The following is a 16,003-nucleotide window of genomic DNA, read 5'->3' on the forward strand; positions in this document are numbered from 1 at the left end:
AGCCTGGCCAACATGGTGAAAACCCCGTCTCTACTAAAAATACAGAAATTAGGCGGGCGTGGTGGTGCATGCCTGTAATCCCAGCTACTTGGGAGGCTGAGGCAGGAGAATCGCCTGAACCCAGGAGGCGGAGGTAGTAATGAGCCGAGATCGTGCCACTGTGCTCCAGCCTGGACCACAGAAGGAGACTGTGTCAATAAAATAAATAATAAAAAATAAAAAAAAGCCCCGCCAACCAGTGTGAGGAATATTAACTCCATTGTTCAGATGAAGAATCTTGAGGCTCAAAGATTATGGTAACTTGTTTAATATCACCCAGTGAGTGACAGAACTGGGGTGTGAAGCCAGTTTCCTCTGACTGTTTCTTAACCGGGATGCTCTACTCGGGGTGGGGGTGGGGAGAAAAGAAAACCGTAGCAGAAGATTCACCTGCTGAATGGCTGTAATTCCCACGTGAGGAGATACGAACAGTGTGAAATCCAAGGAGACCCTTGTTAGAAGGATGCAGGTACAGGGCGCCCTCCCCTTCTAAGCTTCCTGGTTAGATCTCTTGCTTTTTCTCTCATGCATTCACACTTAGATATACACACAGCAAATATTTAAGCATACAATTTCACTTAGCTGACCTATTTTATTTTAAAGAGGAAATGAGCTAATGCCCTAGATTTCAGAGAAGACTGACATATCCCCGTTTATCTTTTTTCTCACTGCTCTTATTCTAAACCCCCAACCTAAGTGGACAAGTTTTCTTAATAGGCTAGGGTAAAGGAAACGTGGGGGCTACTCTCTGCCTTCCCCTCTCTCCTTCCCCATCCTAGCCTCAACATTGACACATTATCCATTTGCTGCCAAACAGAGTTCATAAAAGGGAGATCTGCTAATTATTCCATTTGATAAACATATGGATTGAGTGCCCAATAATAGCTAATACTTTTTGTATTTTAACCATAAACTAGGCCCTTTGCACATATAATGCATTTCATTCTTACAATGGCCGTGTGAGATGAGACCATTATCACCCCTTAGAAAGGCCAGACAATGAAATCTCAGGTTAAGCGACTTTCCCAAGGTCCCTCAACTTTAGTAGAATTACGGCTTCACTCTATTGTGCAAAATAATGATTTGGAAACAGTTTCATGGCATGGGAGATAATATACAGATAAATAAGGCTCAACTCCTTGTGTCAAAGATGCTGAAAGCACGGTTATGGTTAAAGATGGGGAAACAAGCAAACACAAGCTTGAACAAAGGACAAGAGTGGACTAGCAGGTTGGGGGAGGAGTAAGAAAAAGGGCTGAATCTGGGCTGCATAAGAAACTCACCAGCTTTGAGGCCCTAACTTGTATAGTTGGTTTCAGTGTTGAGGGGCCAGGGGGCTGGAGGCAGAAATAGGCAGGACAGAGGGGCCTGCAAACTGATTGTATACAATCTGCTGTTGTAGTATTCACAATACTGAAGGCAGGAATCAACCCAGGTGCCCATCAATGGCAGACAGGATAAAGAAAATGTGGTACATATATACTGTGGAATACTATGCAGCCATGAAAAAGAACAAAATCATATTCTTTGCAGCAACATAGGTACAGCTAGTGGTCATTCTCCTAAGTGAAGTAACACAGAAAACACAAAATACTGTGTGCTGTGACTTACAAGTGGGAGCTAAATCTTGGGTACCATGGAAATATGAGAATAGATACTGGTGACTCCAAAAGGGAAAGAGGGACAAAGGCTGAAAAACTTCTTAGGTATGATGATCACTATCTGGGTGATGGGATTAATAGAGGCCCAAATCTCAGCGTTGCACAATATACCCATGTAACAAACTTGTATGTGTACCCCCCGAATCTAAAATCAAAATTAATAAAAACTGCCACAGTTTGAAATGGGCCAGCTCCAAGTCTCCCCCTGGGTGCTATTTTTCTTCAATATGATGAAGTGCTGCCTGTACCCCACATGCAAAGAAGAAGTAAAGGGCAACAGCTCTTTGTCTTAGCCCAGAAACCTCAGGATATAAGCCCTGGGAGGAGATAGTCTTTAGTAAGAAGACCCTCAGAGGTCCAGTGAGCTACTTCAAATTACACCTGGCCTGTGCGTGCTTTTGAGGTTTGAATAAGAGTTAATTGGCTGGGCGCAGTGCCTCGTGCCTGTAATCCTAGCACTTCGGGAGGCTGAGGGGGGCGGATCACCTGAGGTCAGGAATTCAAGACCAGCCTAGCCAACTTGGTGAAACCCTGTCTCTACTAAAAATACAAAAATTAGCTGAGTGTGGTGGTGGGCATCTGTAATCCCAGCTACTCGGGAGGCTGAGGCACAAGAATCGCTTGAACCTGGGAGGTGGAGGTTACAGTGAGCCAACATCATGCCACTGCACTCCAGCCTAGGGGACAGAGCTAGACTCTGTTTCAGGAAACTAAGTCAAAAGGGAAAGTTGTATCAGGCAGAAGAAACAGATTAACACCATGTCCCATTATTTCCCCTAAGTCAGGGACGGAGGGAATAGTACCTTTCCCTTCCTCTCTCCCTGCACCTTCCTGCCTTCTCTTACCCTCTCTGCCTATTCCTGTCTTCACTGCTTTTGGAGGGAATGGAATGCCCACTGGGTTGCTTTGAGTCATTGTTTACCAGTGTGAGTGGTGATGCTACTGAAACATTGGGAGTTTGGTCTGGGTCCTGTTGCTCACCACACAGAGAGCCTATCACTGAGACGACCAGTATTGCTAAGGACGAAAGGTTTGATCCGGTGCTGAGATGGGAGCTCATTCTCAAACCCATCTCCCTGACCAACTAAAACTAGGGGGTTTATATAGCAGGGAAGAAATGTAACAACGTGTGAAAAAGGTAATAGTGAGGGGCAAGGAAGTAATCTCATGAATGAGGGGGTCCCACATTTTGCTGTCTGAATGTGGTAATCTGGTGAGTTTCAGTTCTTTGATACTTTTTGAAAGAGACCTGAAGGTCTTTTCCTGCGGAAGAAACTCAGATAAAACAAATGAAAGAGCTAGGCCTGGTGGCTCATGCCAGTAATCCCAGCACTTTGGGAGGCCAAGGTGGGAGGATCACCTGAGGTCAAGAATTTGATACCAGCCTGGCCGACAGGGCAAAATCCTGCCTCTACTAAAAATATAAAAATTAGCTGGGCATGGTGACACGCACCTATAGTCCCAGCTACTTGGGAGGCTGAGGCAGGAGAATTGGTTGAAACAGGGAGGCAGAGGTCACAGTGAGCTAATGTCGCGCCTCTGCACTCCAGTCTGGGTGACAGACTGAGACCCTGTCTTAGAAAACAACAAATGTAAGCTTGAAGCTTTAAGAACAGAAGGATCAATTTCTGTGTTTATCCAAAGAAACTATCTAGTGGTGGGGATCTAACAGATACAAATGTGAATGGATGTCTGAAGTTGTAAAATTCAAGAGAGAAGGCTGGGCTGGGTTCAATCTAGGGAAAACCTTCATGTTTTACCTCCGGCAATGCATTCTGGGCTATCCCCTTCTCAGTAGCCTTTCATCTTGAAAGGGTTTCCTTGCACTGTAGCCTCTTCTGAAGGACAAAGACATTTAGGGGATGATTCTTTTACTAATTAAATCGAGGCTGGGTGCAGCGGTTCATACTCGTGATCCTAGCACTTTGGGAGACCAAGATTGAAGGATCCCTTGAGGCCAGGAGTTCGAGACTAGCCTGGGCAACACAATGAGACCCTGTCTGTACAAAAAATTAAAAATTAGCCAGGTGCCGTGGCTCTCACCTGTGGTCCCCGTTACTTAAGAGGCTCAGGTGGGAGGATCACTTGAGCCCAGGAGTTCACAGCTGCACTGGGCCAGAGTTGAGCAGCTGCACTCCAGACTTGGCAACAGAGAGACCCTGTCTCAAATAAAATCCAAAAAAGCAACTGCCTACTGTGGGGGTAATACCATCCATTCACAGGGTCCTGTCTTCATCTCCCCATTCATACACAGACATGTACCTTTTTTTTTTTAAACTTTTGAGACAGCCTTGCTCTGTCACCTAGGCTGGAGTGCAACGGTGCGACTTCGGCTCACTGCAACCTCCGCCTCCCAGGTTCAAGCGATTCTCCTGCCTCAGCGTCCTGAGTAGCTGGGATTACAGGCACGTGCCACCACACCCATCTAATTTTTGTATTTTTAGTAGAGATGGGGTTTCACCATGTTGATCAGGCTGGTGTCGAACTCCTGACCTCGTGATCTGCTCTCCTCAGCCTCCCAAAATGCTGGGATTACAGGCGTGAGCCACCGTGCCAGTCCTAGACACGTACATTTTAAGACCCCGAAACAACTTTATGTATAAGCTTAGTTTGACACGGTGATGGATGTGAAACCTGGCAAGTCTGAAAGACAGAAAAAGCCAGCAGAGCGGAAACTGCTTGCAGAGTAACAGATGCAGGAGGCTTGGTCTGCCTGTCTTGGGCATCTCACGCCTCACTTGCCTTGTTGCAAATATCGTAACTCTACCTTGTTCAAGATCCACTAAGACTGATTAAAACCCTTTAAAATGGCTCTTGTTGACAAGATTTACTATAGAACATCTTAATGACTAAACAGAATTATGGTGTAATTTTACTTGATTAAAGACAAAACTAAAACCTGGGCGATCTCCAATGTATGTGTTAAGATAGCAACTTAAAAACATCTTTAAAGAATTCACAGCCTAGTTCCTCCTGGAGAGAAATGAAGACGGGAATGTGGGCATTGTTCATGGGTTTCCTTCCCCTTATGGCAGCTTCCTGTGTGGCTTTTGTTTCTTTCATCCCCGCGGCTGGCTCTGTGTGCTTTTTCCCAATTGTCTAGAGAGGTTGAAGGTGATGACTATAAAAACCCAATGCTACTTGCAAGCAGGGTTGTATCTCTAGATATTCTCTGGACTTGACTCCGTATCTGACTTCTTACATGCATTTATCAGTCTCCTGTTCAAATTTCTTCTGTGGCTCCATTCCCAAGCATTCCCTAATATCACAGCACAACCTGTTGATAAAATAAAGCTATGAGTTTATTGCTTACTGCAGTAAAAAAGGACACTGCCTCATGCCTCCATAGGGATGGTAAGATCAGAATTTTTTTTTTTTTTTTTGAGACGGAGTCTTGCTCTGTTGCCCAGACTGGAGTGCAGTGGCGCGATCTTGGCTCACTGCAAGCTCCGCCTCCCGGGTTCAGGCCATTCTTCTGTCTCAGCCTCCAGAGTAGCTGGGACTACAGGTGCCCATCAGTATACCTGGCTAATTTTTTGTATTTTTTTAGTAGAGACAGGGTTTCACCGTGTTAGCCAGGATAGTCTCGATCTCCTGACCTCGTGATCTGCCCGCCTCAGCCTCCTAGAGTGCTGGGATTACCGGTGTGAGCCACCACGCCTGGCCAAGGTCAGAATTTAATGAGAATCAGAAGCTCAACTGAACTCAGGGTCTTCCAAAGTGGGGTCTTGATGAAGGATCAGGTAGGGAGCTTGTTGTAACAACCCGGAATTGGTGGATGCACCAAGATGTGGATTTTGAAAAAAGGGATTTAAAATGTTTAGAGTGTCAATTGTTGATGTATTCCATGGAGGAGCTGATAGATCTTTTGCAGATTCTTAAAATGAACACCAGTTCCTCTACCTGGCAGATGATTGTTGGAAAAAGAACGTCGTGTAAATGAAGACAGAGGAATAATAGCACAAAGTCATGTTCATGTAGACAGAAAGGTGGTGTTTGTGTTCTCAGTGTCCAGGCAGAAAGTGAGGCATTAATAGATGGTTTCCATTCTTACTCTTCATGGATAAAGTTGAGGGTGTTGGACATATTCCCAGGGTCACATGTGATCTGTCCTCTGCCTTTCCATTTCCATCACGTCTCCATCTCAGCTTGTTCTCTGTGATCCATCTCCGTTGACTTGCTTTTAACTCCTTGTTGATGCCCACTCCAGGACCTTAGCATGGGCTATAACTATGCCTGGAATGCCCTTTCTCCTTCCTATTATTTGCCCAGTCAACTCTTTTTTTATGTCTTAAACATCACCTCTTCAGGAGAGTCTCACTGATTTCCAGTGTAAACTTGGGTCCTCCCATTCTCAATTGTTTTGAGAGGAAATGAGCTGAACCCCTTTTGACATTCCTTATGTTTTCTTCAGAGCACTTATAATAGTAACTAAATGGCAATTTTGGAATCGGTTATTTTTTATGCTTGCCTCTGTCTTGCTGCTCACTGCTATATGCCTAGGGCTTAGAAGAGTGATTTGCAGCTAATGGATCCTCAATAGACATTTGCAGAATACATGATTTCGTGAATATGGACTGCATCTCCTTTGATTGATGGGAAAAGCTTTTGTTCCATTGAGATTGAGTGTATATTTCTTATGGAAGCCTGCGATACCTACCCCCACTGCTATTGGCAAAATGGTGTCTCTCTGAAATTCATATATTAAGGTCCTAATCCCCAATATCTCAGAATGTGACTGTATTTGGAGTTAGGGTCTTTCAAGAGGCAAGTTAAAATGGGGTCATTAGCATGGGCCCTAATCCAGCATGACTGTTGTTCTTATAAGGAGAGAGACACCAGGGGTGCACATGCCTAGAGGAAAGTCCGTAGGGGACACAGCAAGAAGACAGCCATGTGCAAGCCAAGGAGAGAGACCCCAGAAGCAACTAACCTGCTGACACCTTGACCTTGGATTTTCAGGCTCCAGAGCTGAGAGAAAGTACGTTTCTCTTTAAGCCACACAGTCTGTGCTATTTTAATGGCAGCTCCAGCAAGCTGATACCCCTGCCTGAGACTGGGTCAGGATCCCCTGCTCTGGGTAGCCCTTCTGTTTCTCCACATCAAGACACTTAATTTCTCTGCATTATAACTGGCCTTATCCAACTCGAAGCTTCAGAGCAGAAGGAACTCACCTGTTCCTTCCTGGAACCTGGCACAGGAACTGGCACATAGGAAGTGTCTTCTGTTTGTAAAATGAATGAATGAAAGAATTTGGGAGTAAGGCAGGATGCTGAGGGCTAGCTTTTGTCAAGTATTGCTGTGCAGGAATTTCATTCATTTATCAAGTACTTATTCCATGCATACTATATACCAGACACTAACCTAGGTGCTAGGACGAATGCAGTATACAAAGGAGATTAAAAAAAATCCTTGTCCTCAAGAGTCTTACTTTGTGCTAGATGTAGAGAAATAACAAGCGAGAGAAGTAAACATACATAGTGGGGCCAGGTCTAGGGTGATACACATGAGGCACTGACTCTGGGTGCAAAATTTAAGACAGTGCAAAAAACTGCAGTAATTAGGATAAATAATTTAATGCAATTTGCAACTTTAATGCAAGTTTTAAAATACAATGCAAAAATATCCACAATGGACAAAACATCAAAATCTTCGGTAAAGAGAAGATGGTTATACAGCCTACTATGAGAAAAATAAAATAAAATTGGGAATGGGAACAGGAAATTTTGCAGAGAGAGGTGTTTAAGTTGTAGGTAGAGTGACCAGAGAAGTCCCTACCAAGAAGGTGCTACTTGAGCGAAGACCTGAAGGAAGAGAGGAGCAATCCATGCAAATACCTGCGAATAACTTTCTCTGCAGATGGACCAGCAGGTGCAGAGGCCTCAGGGTTGCACCACTTGGAGAGGAACTAGTGTGACTGAAGGTTAGGAGTTCGCAGGGGAAGGGGTACAGGAGATGAGGTTAGAGGGGTACTAGGCCAAGACGCAGAGAGGATGAAATGAACCCAGTATTGCCAACACATTCAAACTTAGAGGCTAGAAATTAAGATTTTAAAATGGTATCTCTTAATTTTTAAAGGAAGTCTACTAATTTGAAAAAATGATTAAACACTGCATAGGCTAAAACCAGTAGTTCACTACTGCAGGCAATTTTGCCTCCCACAGGACATCTGGAGATATGTGTGGCTGTCACAACTGGGAAGCAGATGCTACTGGCACCTAGTGGATAGAGGCCAAGGATGCTGCTGAAATCCAGCCTTGTGACCGGGAGCGGTGGCTCACACCTGTAAATCCCAGCACTTGGGAAGGCCAAGATGGGCAGATCACCTGAGGTCAGGAGTTCGAGAGCAGCCCAGACAACATGGAGAAACCGTCTCTACTAAAAATATGAAAAAAAAAAACAAAGCCAGGTGTGCTGGCAGGTGCTTGTAATTCCAGCTACTCAGGAGGCTGGGGCAGGAGAATTGCTTGAACCCAGGAGGCAGAGGGTGCAGTGAGCCAAGATCGTGCCATTGCACTCCAGCCTGGGTGACAGACTTCATCTCAAAAAAATAAAATAAAAAATAAAATAAATCCTGCCTCGCACAGGATAGCCCCACTCCCCCCACCTTGCAATGAAACGACCTGGCTGGAAACATCAAATTGTGCCTTAGCTGGAAAACCCTGTGCTGAATAGAACATGGCTGTGAATGGAAACTGTTCATGAGGTCAGCAATTCCAGGAAAGGATCAGATGGGCCAGAAGCTCCACTATTGCCCTCTTCCCTCCACGCCTCCCAAAATGCCCATCCGTTTCCTTTATGGTGCAGAAGAAGCGATTTTCCACCACACGCCTAACACTCCTCCTCATTAAGTAATCACTATCCAGAGCCACTCATTTCCATGTCTGTAGCCAGTCCGGGTATAAAAGACGTCTGCCCTGTTCATAAGAGGCAGATGGAGATCAGCCAATTTCAGGGCTATTAGACGAAAATGCAGTGTTTTCCTTATCTTGCCTCTGTGGGCTGCACTCTTCAGGATGGTAGGTTTACGCCTGTTCAGTCCTTTAGTCCAATGACTGCCCAACCTGATTCTCTAATGCTGGCCAGAAGAGCACAATTTCCTATTCTAAATGGAACAGCTCCACTGTTATGTTCTGAGCATCAGCAATATTCACCCTTTTGCATACTATATTCATAGCTGATTATATGAATCACATTTCATTAGTCTTCTCCTCATTAAAATGATTTGAAAGATAAATAATTTTGGATAGACTTACATTGTTGTGCAAGGGTATGTCTAAAGCAACTGTTTTTGGTGCAATGAACTAGAACAGAAGTCATAAACTAAAAAATCCCCACACATTCGGGGAGGTACTGGGAAAATGTGAGCCGGTCATCAAAATAGAAGGTGGTGGCAACTGGGACAGACTGGAGGGAGCTTGCCTAGGCTAGAGGAAACATCTAGTCCTCAGGTCCAGCTGATACGGCAGAATGGCAACTGGGACCAGTATGGCAAGACTTTTTTTTGACATTTTAATAGGACTAGAAATCTCATTTCTGTAGTCTCATTCTGTCACCCAGGCTGGAGTGCAGTGGCATGATCTTGGCTCACTGCAACCTCCACCTGCTCGGTTGAAGTGATTCTCCTGCCTCAGCCTCCTGAGTAGCTGGGATTACAGGCATGTGCCACCACGCCTGACTAATTTTTGTATTTTTGGTGGAGATGAGGTTTCGCCATGTTAGCCAGGCTGGTCTTGAACTCCTGACCTCAAGTGATCCACCCACCATGGCCTCCCAAAGTGCTGGGATTATAGGCATAAGCCACCACCCCCGGTCAAAATCTGAATTTTTAAAGAACTCTGTCTGCTTTAATACACACTGAGTGGGAATTCTTTGACGTCATTTATGTCGTGTAGATGTGATGTGTGGGTTATCAGATGGTGATCTCTAGATTCTGGGATCTGGGTTTTGCATGTCAGAGTAATTCAGTTCAGAAAGTTAAACATGGACTGGGTGAAGAAGGAAGGGATGGTAGATTCAAGGTCTGCCCAACTCAGGGTGAGTGGTTTTCCTGCCCCCAAACCAAAGCCTCTTCATCCTCATCAGTATCATAATGGCCATCTGTGTGCATGGCGTCATAAAGGAAGGGTCTTATTGTTACCTCATGCGTTTCTTAAAACACCCTGGGACCCATTTTGCAGATGAGAGAGCTGACTCTTCATAATCACATGACAAATGAGTGCATACCCAGAATTTGAGCCTGTGACTCTACATTCTGAGCTTTGATCTATTACCCTCTGCTCACTATAGATACAGGTTGGAATGAATTTAGTAAAGTTTTAGGATACAAAAGTCAGCATTTCTATGCACCAACAACAGTTGAGCTAAGAACCAAATCAAGAAGACAATCCCCGTTATAATAGCTATAAAAATATATAAAATACCTAGCACTATATTTAACCAAGGAGGTGAAAGATCTCTGCAAGAAAAACTATAAAAGACCGATTAAAGAAATCCTAGGTGATACAAATGGAAGAATATTCCATACTCATGGATCGGAAGAATTAATACCATTAAATGACCACACTGTCCAAAGCAATCTATGGGTGTAATGAATCCCTATCAAAATACCACGTCATTTTTCAGATAAAACAGACTTAAAATATTTTCAGGCCAGGCGTAGTGGCTCATGCCTGTAATCCTAGCACTTTGGGAGGCTGAGGTGGACGGATCACTTGAGATCACAAGTTTGAGACCAGCCTGACCAACATGATGAAACCCCATCTCTACTAAAAATACAAAACTCAACCAGGAGTGGTGGTGCATGCCTGTAATCCCAGCTACTCAGGAGGCTCAGGCAAAAGAATTGCTTGAACCTGGGAGGTGGAGGCTGCAGTGAGCTGAGATCACGCCACTGCACTCCAGCCTGGGTGACAGAATGAGACTACATCTCAAAAAAAAAAAAAAAATTTTTTAAAAAGGCCTGGAAATTGCGGCTCATGCCTGTAGTCTCAGTGCTTTGGGAGGCTCAGATGGGAGAATTCCTTGAAGCCAGGAGTTTGAGACCAGTCTGGGCAACAAAGTGAGGCCCCGTCTTTAGATAAGTAGAGTTTTTAAAAAGACAGATATAGTTTGGCAGATTATTTCCTTTACAATGTAAAGACTCTAGAGAAAGTTGAGGATGAGTGTTTCTGAACTTGAAAAAGGTATTTTGTAGTTTTTGGCCATATCGCTATAGGTGGAGTGGAACAAAGTCAATTAGACAGCCATCTGAGAGTTCTCTAGACTCATGAAAGGCAAGAAGACAGCAAAGTCAAAGTTGGCCAAATCATCATTTTCCTCAATGGCTCTTAACCCATGACCTATGGGAGTTAGTATAGCAATATCCAGCTCCCTCACTACCCTTAGGTGCCTGTCCTATACCATTCACCAGAGCTTTGCAGCCCCGGTTGCCCACAGGAGTCGCTTGATTGATAACACTGTACACTGACTTCTTTTCCTTTTTTAACTCACTACTTTCACCTCTCACATCAGCTACAAATGGGTGTCTTAGGGTCTGCTCCTGAGAGAACCCAAACCAAGACACAAGAAAACCTCAAATTTGGTTTTTGTTTAACTTGCATTGTGTTTGCATCTTTTTCAATGAGGCTAATCATGTCATCAAGTTTATCCATCTGCATTCAATTAAATTTTTAGAGGTCCCTTTCTGTTGCCCAGACTGGAGAGCAGTGGTATGATCCAATCACAAATCACTGGAACCTCAAACCCCTGGGCTTGAGCAATCCTTCTGACTCAGCCTCCAAAGTAGCTGGAACTACAGGTGCATGCCACCACGACCAACTAGTCCAAAAATTTTTTGTAGAGACAGGGTCTTCTTACTCTGTTGCTCAGGCTGGCCTCAAACTCCCAGCCTTAAGTGATCCCCCTGTCTTTGGAATCCCAAAGTTCTGAGATTACAGGCACAGACCATGCCTAGTCCCATCTGCATTTATTATGCAATGTCTAGTGTAATCATTGGACAGATGATAACATAATTTAGAACTAGTTTTAAGCTTACTAGTAGAATAATTCTAAAATGGAAGGGGAGGCAAGATATAAATCAACAGGATTTGGTTAAAGAGAAGATACTTGTATTGCTGTAATTCCTGCCAAGTTACCATTGGTTGAAATATGATTGATTGTCTACAGTGCAGCCTTACCAGTGATAAGGGGCTCTCTTTTTTAATCTTCCTTTTTAATTTGCTTCCTAATGACTTTAAAGGAAGAACTCTTTGGCACTGAAAATTACTCTAGATTGTAACAAAAAAAAGATCCAGGACCTTTTTTTTTTTTCTATTTCTTTCGGCATAGTATAATTGAATTAAGACACTTCCAGTGGGTGAATTATAGGATAATAATTCAGACCTTTCTGTTTAATAGGGGCTGGCCTATGGCCTTGGGTCTGCTAGATCTGAAGGGTGAATTACTGCTCCATAACTCACTAGCTCCTATTTAAAGAGACCCTGGTTAAAGAGAATTAACATCAACAACCAAGTCAGGAAAAGGCAACCCAAGACCTAAGAGTAAGAGATGAGGAAAACACAGAAATGAATTTGGAAAGTTGACTTCTCACTTAGAAGAAGGTTGCCTTCAGAGAATAATATCGGACCCTCCGTAAAAACCAAAGGCCTCTCTGCTCAGCAGAGCTCTGGGCGTTTTCTCACCAAAGCCTGGCACACATGCCCAGATGTCTCAAGCACGCATCCTTTCAGATCTAATAAAATGACTAACTTGTCTTTAAACCTAGCCTGGATATGGGTGAGGTGTCCGGCAGGTATCTGCACCCTGAACAGAGTAAACAATAACACCCAAAGTCCTTCTCTCTGTCTTTCCTAAAGTGTTTTCTTTATTGATTTATTTAGTCTCACTCTGTCATCGAGGCTGGAGTGCAGTGGTGTAATCTCAGCTCACTGCAGCCTCTGCCTCCTGGGTTCAAGTGATTCTTCTGCCTCAGCCTCCCAAGTAGCTGGGATTATATGCATGTGTCACCACGCCCGGCTAATGTTTGTGTTTTTAGTAAACATGGGGTTTCACCATGTTGTCCAGGCTGGTCTCAAACTCCTGGCCTCAAGTGATTTGCCCACCTCAGCCTCCCAAAGTGCTGGGATTACAGGTGTGAGCCACCATGCCTAGCCCCTGATGTGATGTTTTTCTAGCTGATGCCTGAAATGTCACCATTAGCAATTTTTTTTTTTTAAGTAAAAGCTGACATCCTTCTGTTTCCTCTTTTTCAAAAAAGAGTTCACAGTGGACATAAGTTAAATGTTATGGCACTTAACTCATAGATATGAATTCAGGTCTAAACTTCATTAACTGTGTAGTCAAAGGGAAATTGCCTACACCCTCTGGTTTCAAGTTTCTCATCTATAAAGCAGGGATTGTAATAGTCCCAACTTCTTAGGGCTGTCATGAAGGTTAGATAAAAGAATGGATGTGAAACATAGAAAAATGTCTGACGTGGAGCAAGACTTCAATAAAGAATAAGCATTATTCCACTGCACTCCAGCCTGGGCAACAGAGTGAGACTCCATCTGAAAAAGAAAATCAGCATTATTATCAAAAAATATCCTTTAGAGACTGAGGATGTGAAGAATTGCATTGCTGATTGTAGTTTCTAGAATAAGAATGTCGTCCAGTGTAAGAAAAAAAGGATCATCAATTCAATGTGGTTCATAGATACCATTCTCTAATATGGCATGAATTGATAGTTCACTGTCCTCGGGGTAAACCCAACTTTTGTGAATTTCTAAAATCCAAGAAACAACCACCTCAGCTGCAAAGGATCTCATCTAGCTTAGGTGGTCAGTAGCAGCTCATAGGACAGCTCCCATTTTCACTTCCTCTTAGACATCTAACCTGTCTCTGCCAACCTTCTGCTATCTGTCCCAAACTTTTACTTAAAGATAAAAAGAAAATGCTTATCATTCATTACAGTTCATTAAAATGAAAATAAAATTTATTTTGCATCAAAATGAAAAAAATGACTCATTTATTATTAGCATATAAATGGCATTTTAAAATGTCACTCTGCCTCAAAATCACTTACATTTTCAGTGATCACAGCACACAAAATTAATTTTTGATAGCCTTTTGTGATTTGGCTGGAAATTCTTATTTCTTTTTGTGCTTTAAACAGCAAACTGTATCCACTGCTATTCATAGCAAATTTTAGATAATGAAGCAATTAAAAATACATGGATTTAAGATCTTATCTCATTTTTCCTTTGGCCTATTTCTGCTTCATTATTCATGAAGGGATATGTTTAATTCAGAGTTAGTAATTGCAGATATATCTAGTATAAATTGTGCCTCGTATTCTTCACCCATTTCAATTTATTTTAGCAAATAGATCTCTGTTTGAAAAAGTCATTGAGAGGGGGTGAGTATGACAGAAATGCAGAAATCTGTGTGTATGTGTATATTGATTGACATATCCAAACCAGATCTCAAAAATGTTAATAACCACATTTCCTGAGGTTTTACCAAGAGCCAGGCACTGTGCTGAACAATTTTACATAGCATTTCACTCAATCCTAAGAGTAACTTTAGGAGGGCTGTATAGTTACTGCTCCCATTTTTTAGATATGGAGACTGAGGCTCAGGTCACAAAACTGGCCTGAAGTCACATCATTAGAAATGACACAGAACCAGAATTGGAACTTGGTTTTTCTGTCTGGTTTGTCTGTCTCCAGAGCCTCTGTATTAGACCATTCATCTCCTGTGTTCTAGAACAAAGTGTATTAAAGCCTCAAAGAGATTTGTCAAAGGCTGCTAAAATCATCCTACAGTTCCACCTAATAGCATCTGTTCATAAAGTTGCTGGTCTTAGGAGCCTGTGACTTACTTGGTTTCCATGAGCTCTAAATATATTTTAGGAGTTTGTCCTAGAAAAATAACAGGTACACATGGTTTCTTGTTTTGTTTTGTTTGTTTTAATTTAAGTTCTAGGATACATGTGCACAACATGCAAGTTTGTTACATGGGTATACATGTCCCGTGTTGGTTTGGTGCACCCATCACCTAGTCATTTACATTAGGTATTTCTCCTAACGCTATCCCTCCCCCAGCTCCCCACCCCTCAACAGGCCCCAGTGTGTGATGTTCCCCTTGCTGTGTCCATGTGTTCTCGTTGTTCAGCTCCCACTTATGAGTGAGAACATGCAGTGTTTGGTTTTCTGTCCTTGTGATATTTTGCTGAGAATGATGGTTTCCAGCTTCATCCATGTCCCTGCAAAAACATGAACCCATCTTTTTAATGGCTGTATAGTATTTCGTGGTGTATATGTGCCACATTTTCTTAATCCAGTCTATCATTGACGGACTTTAGGGTTGGTTCCAAGTCTTTGCTATTGTGAATAGTGCTGCAATAAACATATGTGTGCATGTGTCTTTATAGTACCATGATTTATAATCCTTTGGGTATCTACCCAGTAATGGGATGGCTGGGTCAAATGGTATTTCTAGTGTTAGATCCTTGAGGAATTGCCACACTGTCCTCCACAATGGTTGAACTAATTTACACTCCCACCAACAGTGTAAAAGTGTTCCTATTTCTCCACATCCTCTCCAGCAAGTGTTGTTTCCTGAGTTTTTAATGATTGTCATTCTAACTGGTGTGAGATGGTATCTTTGCGGTTTTGATTTGCATTTCTCTGACCAGTGATGATGGGAATTTTTTCATATGTCTGTTGGCTGCATAAATGTCTTCTTTTGAGAAGTGTCTGTTCATATCCTTTGCCCGCTTTTTGATGGGGTTGTTTGTTTTTTTCTTGTAAACTTGTTTATGTTGTTTGTAGATTCTGGATATTAGCCCTTTATCAGATGACTAGATTGCAAAAATTGTCTCCCATTCTATAGGTTGCCTGTTCACTCTGATGATAGTGTCTTTTGCTGTGCAGAAGCTCTTTAGTTGAATTAGATCCCATTTCTCAATTTTGGCTTCTATTGCCATTGCTTTTGGTGTTTTAGTCATGAAGTCTTTGACCATGCCTATGTCCTGAATGGTATTGCCTAGGTTTTCTTCTAGGATTTTTTATGGTTTTAGGTCTTACATTTAAGTCTTTAATTCATCTTGAGTTGATTTTTGTGTAAGGTGCAAGGAAGGGATGCAGTTTCAGCTTTCTACATATGGCTAGCCAGTTTCCCCGGCACCATTTATTAAATAGGGAATCCTTTCCCCATTTCTTGTTTCTGCTAGGTTTGTCAAAGATCAGATAGTTGTAGGTGTGTGGTATTATTTGAGACCTCTGTTCTGTTCCATATGTCTATATATCTGTTTTGGTACC

At 42.8% G+C, this 16,003-nt stretch overlaps 1 pseudogene; it reads right to left on the bottom strand.

The window, feature by feature from the left end:
- Window positions 1-9,810, bottom strand: part of LOC105536676 — a 54,580-nt pseudogene extending 44,770 nt beyond the window's left edge.
- Window positions 9,811-16,003: the final 6,193 nt, after the last annotated feature.

Source organism: Mandrillus leucophaeus, unplaced genomic scaffold (genome assembly GCF_000951045.1).
Source record: "Mandrillus leucophaeus isolate KB7577 unplaced genomic scaffold, Mleu.le_1.0 Scaffold162, whole genome shotgun sequence".
Classification (NCBI taxonomy): domain Eukaryota; kingdom Metazoa; phylum Chordata; class Mammalia; order Primates; family Cercopithecidae; genus Mandrillus; species Mandrillus leucophaeus.